Source organism: Mobula birostris, chromosome 4 (assembly GCF_030028105.1).
Source record: "Mobula birostris isolate sMobBir1 chromosome 4, sMobBir1.hap1, whole genome shotgun sequence".
NCBI classification, from domain to species: Eukaryota; Metazoa; Chordata; class Chondrichthyes; order Myliobatiformes; family Myliobatidae; genus Mobula; species Mobula birostris.
Genome location: NC_092373.1, coordinates 5,330,555 through 5,341,531, shown reverse-complemented (window position 1 = coordinate 5,341,531; position 10,977 = coordinate 5,330,555). Strand labels below are relative to the sequence as shown.

At 40.2% G+C, this 10,977-nt stretch overlaps 1 long non-coding RNA gene across 1 annotated transcript; it reads left to right on the top strand.

Moving 5' to 3' along the window:
• Positions 1-1,641: 1,641 nt before the first annotated feature.
• Positions 1,642-8,400, top strand: LOC140196136 (uncharacterized). The gene is made up of 3 exons (XR_011885624.1): positions 1,642-1,727; positions 1,813-1,899; positions 8,203-8,400. It is a non-coding gene; the product is annotated as an uncharacterized lncRNA (long non-coding RNA).
• The last annotated feature ends 2,577 nt before the right edge of the window (positions 8,401-10,977 follow it).

Below are 10,977 nucleotides of genomic sequence, written 5' to 3'. Positions count from 1 at the left end.
GATGAAAGGTATGTTTTAAAATTCATTTACTCGGAGATACAGCACGGTCACAGGCATTTCTGGCCCAACAAGACCGCGCCGCCCGATTACAGTCAGGTGACCAATTCGCCTAACAACCTCTACATCTTTGGAAAGTCGGAGAAAACCCACGCTGTCAGGAGGAGTAGGTACAATCTGCTTTTGGACAGCAGTGAATTGAACCGAGATTACTTACGCTATGCGCTTCCGTACTGCCCCTGACAAAATATATTTAATTTTGTTTGACGTCTTTCTTTCAGATCACCAGCCACATACTCCTCCTTTTAGTAATCTGAGAGCCTTCATTTACGCCATCCCTTTCATTCTTGGTTCTGTTCTGGTCATCGTTTCTCTCTATCTGATCAGATGCCAACGAAGACAGTTCCAGAATGGTTGGTAAATCTATTTACATAAGCTTTGATGAATAGCTGTAAGCTAATTTAACATTCAGCATGTTAATTCCTTGCTCTGTGGTATGTTCAAAGACTTGAGAGTCCCTAAACGCATAAATAGACTCTAAATGGCTGTCTAGGATACTCAGGTCTCGACTATTTAGGCGTGGATTGTAATTGTATTTTTCCTTGGTAAATTGAGCTGGAAAATATAAGTTGGCGCCACAACGCAGCTCGGAGGGTACTGTTGCATGCAGCGTATGTAAGGCGAAACGATGCTGTCAGGCTTATCTGCTCGCTGGATGGACGGAAGAAACAGCACGTGGAAGTAACGCGGAGATTGTTGCAGAAAGAAACACATTCTGGGAATTGGGATGACATTATTACTGAACTCGTAGCATTACGGCGCAGTACAGGCCCTTCTACCTCCGATGATGTGCCGACAATTTAACGTACTTTAATTTTGATATACCCTATCCCGTCCACATAAACCTGTATTGTTTCCTATGTCTTTCATGTGTCTGCCTCCACCACCACCCGTATCAAAACGTATCACTAGCCGCTCTGTGTCAAAAAAAAGGCTTCTGCTCTGTACTTCCCTCCAATCACCTTAAAATTATGCTCCCTCGTACTTCCCATTTCTGCTCTGGGAAAAATACTCATTATATCCACTTGACCAATGCCTCTTACCATTTTGCGTGACTCCAACAAGCCACTTCTTATCGTCCTTCCATACAGACAGCAAACACTAGTCCACTTAACCAATATTTAGCAGACAATTCTGAATACAGCTGTATTTTGAGGTTTGTCTGATTAACGGAGAGCAGCTTGTACAGACAAATATTTCAGTGTGGTTGAGATGATTTAAGCATTGTTGGTTCACTGAGAGTGGATCCTGGACTTTGGAAGTGATGCAGATGAATATGATGAAGGCACAGACGATGTATCTTGTTTTATTTTTAATTCTATCACACAAAGGAGGATTGCGAAGAATGTCCCCCGCCTCTCTCTCTCTCTCTCTCTCTCTCTCTCTCTCTCTCTCTCTCTCTCTCTCTCTCTCTCTCTCTCTCTCTCTCTCCCTCTCTCTCTCTCTCTCCCCTCTCTCTCTCTTCTCTCTCTGTCCCTCCCTCCCCCTCTCCTTCTGCTGGTTGTAAAGAAAAAGAGGACAATAACAGGTAAATTTCTGTCCGTCCTGTTCACTGGATAAAGTTCCCGTTCCTGGTATTTCAGGCAGCAAGAAGTCACGGCTTTCTACACAGAAGTTTGCTGAGCCGTTTTATGAGGAGATTGCCATTCAGGAGTCTGGGCCTGCAGTCGGTAATTATGCTGAAACAGTATGCACCAGCTATCTTTCAGTGTGAGTGAATTATTTTATATTAAGTGCAGGTTTTTCTTTCATCAGGAGATTCGCAATCCATTAGCTCAGCAGAAAAAATAGAATATTATCTGGACGGAGATTTGCATGGCTACCAAAATGAACACAAGGAAGGTAAGTTCCATAAAATTTTACCCCGCAATAGTCTTATCAGAAGAGAGCGAAATAAGTCATTGTCTCAGAACCAGACGCAAGGACATTACAACAAGAAGCAACGAAAATCATTAAAATGGATTCAATCAAATGCAGACAGGGAAATTTGAAAGACAATACTGGCTGACAAGGGAATTTAGGGATAGTATCAATTCCAAAGAAGTAACATACAGATTAGCCAGAAAAAGGAGCACACCTGAGGACTGGGAGAAATTCAATATCCAGCAGAGGGGACACAGGGCTTAATTAGGAAAGGGAGAAAAGATTATGAGAGAAAGCTGGCAGGGAACATAAAAACTGACTGTAAAAGCTTTTACAGATATGTGAAAAGAAAATAAAAAAAATACAATTCTTTAAGACAAATGTAGGTCCCCTGCAGTCAGAAATAGGTGTTTTGATCATGGGGAATAAGGACATGGCAGACTAATTTAATAACTACTTTGGTTCTGTCTTCACTGAGGAGGACATAAATAATCTTTCGGAAATAGTAGGGGACCGAGGGTCTACTGAGATGGAGGAACTGAGCGAAATACATGTTAGTAGGGAAGAGGTGTTAGGTAACTTGAAGGGATAAAAAGGCAGATAAATCCCCAGGGCCAGATGGTCTGCATCCCAGAGTGCTTAAGGAAGGAGCCGAAGAAATAGTGGATGCAATAGTGATAATTTTTCAAAACTCTTTAGATTCTGGATTAGTTCTTGAGTATTGGAGGATGGTTAATGTCACTCCGCTTTTTAAAAGAGGAGGGAGAGAGAAACCGGGGAATTATGGACCGGTAAGCCTGACATCGCTGGTGGGGAAAATGCTAGACTCAGTTATCAAAAATGTGATAATAGCACATTTAGAAAGCAGTGAAATCATCGAACAATGCCAGCATAGATTTGTGAAAGGAAAATCATGTCTGGCGAATTGCATAGAATTTCTTGAGGATGTGACTAGTAGAGTGGGTAGGGGAGAACCAATGGATGTGGTATATTCGGATTTTCAAAAGTCGTTTGACAAGGACCCACACAGGAGATTAGTGTGCAAACGTAAAGCACACGGTATTGGGGGTATGGTTTTGATGTGGATAGAGAATTGATTGACAGACAGGAAGCAAAGAATGGGAATAAGCGGGGCCTTTTCAGAATGGCAGGCAGTGACTAGTGGGGTACTGTAAGGCTCAGTGCTGGGACCCCAGTTGTTTACAACATGTATTAATGACTTAGACCATGGAGTTAAATGCAGCATCTCCAAGTTTGCGGATGACACGAAGGTGGGCGGCAGGGTTAGCTGTGAGGAGGATGCTAAGAGGATGCAGCGTGACTTGGATAGGTTGGGTGAGTGGGCAAATTCATGGCAGATGCAAGTTAATGTGGATAAATGTGAGGCTATCCACTTTGGTGGCAAGAACAGGAAAACAGTTTATTATCTGAATGGTGGCCGATTAGGAAAAGAGGAGGTACAACGAGACCTGGGTGTCATTGTACACCAGTCATTGAAAGTGGGCATGCTGGTACAGCAGGCGGTGAAAAAGGCAAATGGTATTCTGGCATTTATAACAAGTGGATTCGAGTACAGGAGCAGGGAGGTGCTACTGCATTTGTACAAGGCTTTGGTGAGACCACACCTGTAGTATTGTGTGCAGTTTTGGTCCTCTAATCCGAGGAAAGACATTTTTGCCATAGAGGGAGTACAAAGAAGGCTTACCAGATTGATTCCTGGGATGGCAGGACTTTCATATGATGAGAGACTGCATCGACTAGGTTTATACTGTCTGGAATTTAGACGATTGAGTGGGGATCTTATTGAAACGTATAAGATTCTAAAGGGATTGGACAGGCTAGGTGCAGGAAGATTGTTCCCGATGTTGGGTAAGTCCAGAACGAGGGGTCACAATTTGATGATAAAGTGGAAGCCTTTTAGGACCGAGATGAGGAAAAACTTCTTCACACAGAGAGTGGTGAATCTGTGTGGAATTCTCTGCCACTGGAAGCAGCTGAGGCCAGTTCTTTGGCTATATTTAAGAGGGAGTTAGATATGGCCCTTGTGGCTAAAGGGATCAGCGGGTATGGAGAGAAGGCAGGTACAGGGATCTGAGTTGGTCGATCAGCCATGATCTTACTGAATGGTAGTGCAGGCTCGCGGGGACGAAAGGCATACTCTTGCACCTATTTTCTATGTTTCTATGTAATACCATAACACATTGGAGCAGATTTTAGCCTTTTTTCCCTTCCAGTCTACTACCAAAAGAAGAATGGAAAATATGTAATCAGTTGGCAATACCTACAAAAAAAAAACTAACAAACAACAACACGGTGAACAAAAAAGCTGAGACAATATTCCAAATACAAACAGTTTCATCAGGAATATCTCAACCGAAACACAGTCGTTTTTGCACGCAAATCTCGTTAGCATGCACACAATGCGATCACGTTTTCTTTCAAAGATATATGTATTAACTATTATTGTTATTCAGATTTTTATCTTTGATGCTTTACCGTAGACTTTGAAATGCAATTAATTTCCTCAAACACAACAAAAACTCATTGTAATTGCTGATAGATTTAAAGGTATGACCGAAGAAACTATCCCTGCCTCCTCTGAAGGTTGCTTAATAAAGAGGTTGCCAGAAATGTCTCCAGATATTAACCGAGTCTCGTAAGAAAGACTGTAAAAACAAAATGTGTACGTTCAGCAGCGGCATAATCGCTACATATCCCATTAACATTAGCCGTAGTCAACTGAACGGGCCGTGGAATACGGAACAATGGAATAAACGGACTTCTGGTTCACGATGTCATGCTAAACTAATTAAAGTAGTGATTCGACCTCCAGCCTAAATATCCCAAAGAATACTACACTATTTTTCTCTGTGTGCAATGGACAAGCACCTCCTAATGCAAACAAAAAAGTCACCATTGATCCTATCCACTTTATTCCTCTGGATTACCGAAAAATGTGAGACAAAGTCAAAAACCTCACTATGTATCCCATACAGACAACTTCCTCAGATCTCTCTTCATTAAATACCTTTTTCCGAAACGAAAATCTCAGTCAAATAAGACATAGCCCTTCTAGCAGTAAGTCATTATAACTCTTCCCAATTAGGTCGTGCTGATAAATCTTATCCCTATGTCTGCTTTCCAATATCCTCCCTACAACTAACGTGACGTTCACAGGTCTATGGTTGCCAAGGTTATTCCTGTGCTCTCTATTGAAAAAAGGAACATAAACTAATTTCAGTTTGCTGCGACATCATTTGCTCCAGGTAGGTCATGAAAACCTTGGACATTGTACATCTCTTAATATGTGCGATATCTCCCACCGTGCTTGTCGGAAATTATCTTCCTTCATCTTCTTCAATCGATCCAACACTACGTCTCCATTTTTATCCAAATGCTATAGCATATTAGAAACCATCTTATCCTTCATGTCCTTCTCCTTTGTAGATACCAACGCACAGTCAATTAAACATCCTCCACCTCCAAGTACATATTTCCTCTTGTATCCTTGAGAGGTTCAAACCTCTCCTTGGTTATCCTTTTGCTTTTGCTTCATATAAAGTATATCTTAAGTTTTTCTTCAATGCCGCTTGTCAATGTCATTTCATAACCCTTGATAGATCTCCCAATCCTCTCCATTAGTTCTTTCCTAACTTCAAAGACTCAAAGGTTTATTTTATTATCAAAGAATGCAAGTAGACACAACTCTGAGAATTGTCTTCTCTAGATAGCCATAAAATACAGAAAGACGTAGAGGTAATATATAAAGCCATAGAACCCATCTTCTTTATTATCTTGAAAGGATTGATTGTATTTTAGTATCTTTTCTGTGCTTGACTAAACATAGCAGTTCTCTCGATATCCGAGGTTCCTTTACCTTGCCATCGTGTCGTTCTCTCTTACTGCTGTCAGTGCAGTTTGTGTTTAAACACTCTCTACATCTGCGATATAGACTTGCCCTAAAATAGCTGTTCTCAGTTTACTCTCTCCAGTTCTTGCTTAATCATTTTGTAGTTGGCTATGTCTTGTTTAATGATCTCAGGCAAGGACAATGATATTTTTTTCCCCCATGGCTACCTTAAACTTTATGTTGGGCATTTCACCATCTATTGTCTCCTACTGGGAATGGTTAGTCACCTGATTGCACTCATTCCCAAAATCAACATTGTTCTTCCTTTAGTTAGAATCAACATACTGATTTACACATTTGCAGTGTGACTACAAGAGTAGTAAGAAGACTGACAAATTTGCGATGGAGAAACCCCCAAGGTTTGTCCACAATTTATGAATCATGAGTAAAATGGGTACATTCTATTTGCCTGGGTATGAGCTACTCTAACAATGATGTAGACTGTCGGCACCATCGAATTACTCCACCCTCAACGGCGACACATTTTAGGAACATTATGCAAAGATTGCTGTTAAATGAATTGATTACTTTTGCCAAAGTTATTCCACAGAAACTTTCTAAAACAACAATCATATCACCAAATATAAACGCTACTGATGAAGGGTACTGTCACCAGTGTAGTTACCCTCCAGTCGCTGTGCAATCCTGTCTTGAAATTACTTGAGAACATTCTTAGAACAGCTTAGTTAATTAAGTCCTTTAACTCTGCTGGGACAAAGGCTGATGACAAAGTATGTAAGATCTTTCAGTCCTGGGACTCTATTTCAGGTAATCCACAGCTGTATCCCCTCTAGATATAGATCCTCTCTCTCCCAGGTGTAAGGAATTTGTAGTTTCTGTTGACGTTTTTCCAGCTGTTGATTTTTTCAGGATGGGCTCCTTATCCAATGTCCAACCTTCCTTCTTTCGCAGCCGGGCTGGGAACCTCCATTGCGGAGGTCTGAGAACAGAAGTTCGATCATGATTTCACAGCAGGGCAAGAGCGATATAACGCCATACCTCAGTATCACCTTGTAAAACGAAGCACGGAATGGGCTTCAGAGTAACGTCCTGATGCTGGAAGTGGGATGAAACATCTTTAAAGTGATTGATGAAATAACTTACTCGAGGGAATACATGCGTAGACTATTTTTTTTTAACAAAAATAAAATTCGATAATCAGGGTTGCATGGGGATTTTACAGGTCTTGAGTGGAATTTTGTAAATGTTAACCTGCGGGTTGAGTCGGTGGTGAGGAAGATAAATTCGGGAGAGGACAGGAATATAAGAAGAAATACATAATGTTGTATCATAGTGGGGTTTTATCGACAGTAGTCAGACTATGGGGAAGCTCCTTTCTTAGAAATGATTCATTTTCTAAGAAACGATGCACTGGCGTTGGAAAAGATACAGATGGGGTTCATGAGAATTTTCAGGGAAAGAAAGGGTTAACGTATTAGCAGCTTTTTATTGTTCCCGGATATTCACAATAGTTCTGAATAATTGGGTGTGGAATATTATTGAAACATGCCGAATTCTGAGAAGCTTAGGTAGAGTGTACTTGGATGGGACTTGTTTTATAGTGAGTGAGTCAAGGACCAGAGAGCACAGCGTCAGAATACAGGGCCACCCATTTAAGAGAGGGGAGGAAAAATGTCTTTATCCAATTGGTAGCTCATCTGTTGAATGCTTTGCCACAGATGGCTGTGCAAGCCAGTCCATTGTGTAGACTTAAGGCGGAGAATGATAGGATCCTGATTAGTTACGTGGAGAAGGAAATAATCTGGGTGGGAGGGGTAATACAAACGACCTGATGTAATGGCGCAGCAGACTTGATTGAGAATAACGTCCTGATGTTGAAAATGGGATGAAGCACTTTTAAAGTGATCGATGAAATTACTTATCCGGAGGAATACATGAGTGGACTATTTCCTAAGAGAAATAAAATTTGAAAATCAGAGCTGCAAAAGGAATTTACAGGACTATTGTGGGATTCCGTAAAGGTTAACCTGCGGTTTTGGTCGGTTGTGAGGAAGACAAATGCAATCCGAACATTCTTGAGAGGACACGAATATAGGAACAAAGATATAATGGTAGGGTTTTATAGAATGGTTTAATGCTGCTCTTATGTCCTTTGGTCTTATGATAAAGGTAGCTTTGTTCCTGTGTCGGCCACTGCTACCTAACCTGCTGGCGATTACACGTTTTGTCTGCCCCTGTTTCCTATTTGCAACATGTGCGCTGTTGAGAATATCTGGAGATAGATATATTTGGTTGCAAATGAGCCGACTGGATACTTTAAAATTTGATTATTGGCAGTTAACTTCACATTATTTATTGTGTTGTGGCCGCATTTTCTGCAATACACTCAGGAATTGTCTCTCATCTTTCAGAAACCTCTTTGCCGCTTGACGAAAATTTCGGAGAAGAATATGACGATATTGAATAACTGCGCTTGAAGAAATGCGAATGACAATCATTGAGATTAAACATTTTATGGCCTGTTGCAACCACCGTGCGATTTCCCCGTATGTTCTGTAATTCATTTAATGTGATGTTGTAAATGGAATTCAAACCCCTCGGTGATTTGAAGTGAGATCTTTCCGTGAGTGGAAAACAAAGCAAAACTTCTGAACAGTTTGTCAGATGCCAGTGATACAAAATGTAAAATGGCTTTTTTTTTTGGATTTATAGCTGTCTGTTAAGGTCTCGCTATTTGACACAGCTAAGCTTGTACTTGGTATGGTTTATTCAACAAATGATGCAGTTTTTCAATTGTTTTTCAATGTATGCATCAGTCCTTGAAATACATTTGCTAGTATATTCCCCATCCGATTACCCATTATTTTTGAAAGAATTTTAGCACCACACTTAATAATGAAATAGGTCTATATGAAGCACAATCAGTAGGGTTAACATATAAAGAAATAGAGGCTTCATAAAATATGGAAGTTAACTCTCCTAGCAGAGAAGAATCTTTAAGCATTTCCAACATATAAGGAGTAAACAAATCGGCAGATTTTTAAAATAATCCTACAGAAAAAAAACATCCAATCCAGGAGCTTTACCAGATTGCATTGAAAGAATAGCTTTCTGAATTTCTTTTTCAGTAAAAGGAGCATCATGAATTTGCTGTTCTTCAACAGATATTCTAGGAAAATGGATCTTTTGTAAAAAGGCATACATATTAGATGGGTCAGATGTAAACTGAGATTTATAGAGTTCACTATAATAGACTTGAAAAATGTTATTAATATCTTCATAATTACAAGCTAAACTACCATCTCCATTACGAATTTTAAAAAATTGTCTTTTAGCTCTACCTGCTTTAAGTTGAGATGCTAATAGTTTGTTACTTTGATCTCCAAACACATAAAATAGACTTTTAAATTTAAGCAAATTTCTTTCAATAGGATAAATTCCTAGTAAATTATATTGTGATTGAAGTTCAACCCTTTGTTTAAATAAATCAACATTAGGGTTAGGGTTAGTGTTGGGGTTATCGAGGTCTTTAATTTGTTTTGAAATTCTATCTATCTCTATTTTATCGGTTTCTTGAGCTTAACCAAATAGGATATTATCTGACCTCGCAATTATGCTTTAAGTGTATCACATATAATCAATTTCGAGACATCTCCCGTATTATTAAAAAGAAAGAAATCTTTTATCTGAATCTCTATAAATTTGACAAAGTCCGAACTTTGTAATACATTTTCTGGAAAGAGCCACGGCAAGTTTACATCACTAACATCATAGAACATACAACATAGAATAGTACAGCACAGAACAGGCCCTGCGGCCCACAATGTTGTGCCGACCCTCAAACCCTGCCTCCCATATACGCCCCCCACCTTAGATTCCTCCATATACCTGTCTAATAGTCTCTTAAACTTCACTAGTGTATCTGCCTCCACCACTGACTCAGGCAGTGCATTCCACGCACCAACCACTCTCTGAGTAAAAAACCTTCCTCTAATACCTCCTTGAACTTCCCACCCCTTACCTTAAAGCCATGTCCCCTTGTATTGAGCAGTGGTGACCTGGGGAAGAAGCGCTGACTATCCACTCCATCTCTTCCTCTCATTATCCTGTACGCCTCTATCATGTCTCATCTCATTCTCCTTCTCTCCAAAGAGTAAAGCCCTAGCTCCCTTAATCTCTGAATCATTTAACGCAAAAGTTAAGCTTAAAGGTGCATGATCCGAGAGAGCAATAGCATCATATTCACATTTCTGGATTTTGGACAAACATCGGAAATCAACTATAAAGTAATCAAATCTCATATATTTATTATGAACGTGAATAAAAAGAATCATCTCTACCATTAGGATGTAAATTTATGCACATTTCTATCAAACCACGAAGGATAATCCAAAGAGCTTTTATGAAGGATAATCCGAAGAGCTTTAACAGGTATATTAAGAGCAAAAGGATTGTAAGGGATAAAATTGGTCCTCTTGTAGATCAGAGTAGTCGGCTATGTGCGGAACCAAAAGAAATGGGGGAGATCTGAAATAGGTTTTTTGCATCTGTATTTACTAAGGAAACTGGCATGAAGACTATGGAATTGATGGAATCAAGTAGTGAGATCATGGAAACTGTACAGATTGAAAAGGAGGAGATGCTTGCTCTCTTGAGGAAAATTAAAGTAGATAAATCCCCGGGACCTGACAGAGTGTTCCCTCGGACCTTGAAGGAGACTAGTGTTGAAATTGCGGGGTTCCTGGCAGAAATATTTAAAATGTCGCTGTCTACGGGTGAAGTGCCGGAGGATTGGAGAGTGGCTCATGCTGTTCCGTTGTTTAAAAAAGGATCGATAAGTATTCCGGGAAATTATAGGCCGGTGAGTTTAACGTCAGTAGTAGGTAAGTTATTGGAGGGAGTACTAGGGAACAGAATCTACAAGCATTTGGATAGACAGGGACATATTAGGGAGAGTCAACATTGCTTTGTGTGTGGTAGGTCATGTTTGACCAATCTATTGGAGTTTTTCGAGGAGGTTACCAGGAAAGTGGATGAAGGGAAGGCAGTGGATATTATCTACATGGACTTCAGTAAGGCCTTTGACAAGGTCCTGCATGGGAGGTTAGTTAGGAAAATTCAATCGCTAGGTATACATGGAGAGGTGGTAAATTGGATTAGACATTGGCTCGATGGAAGAAGCCAGA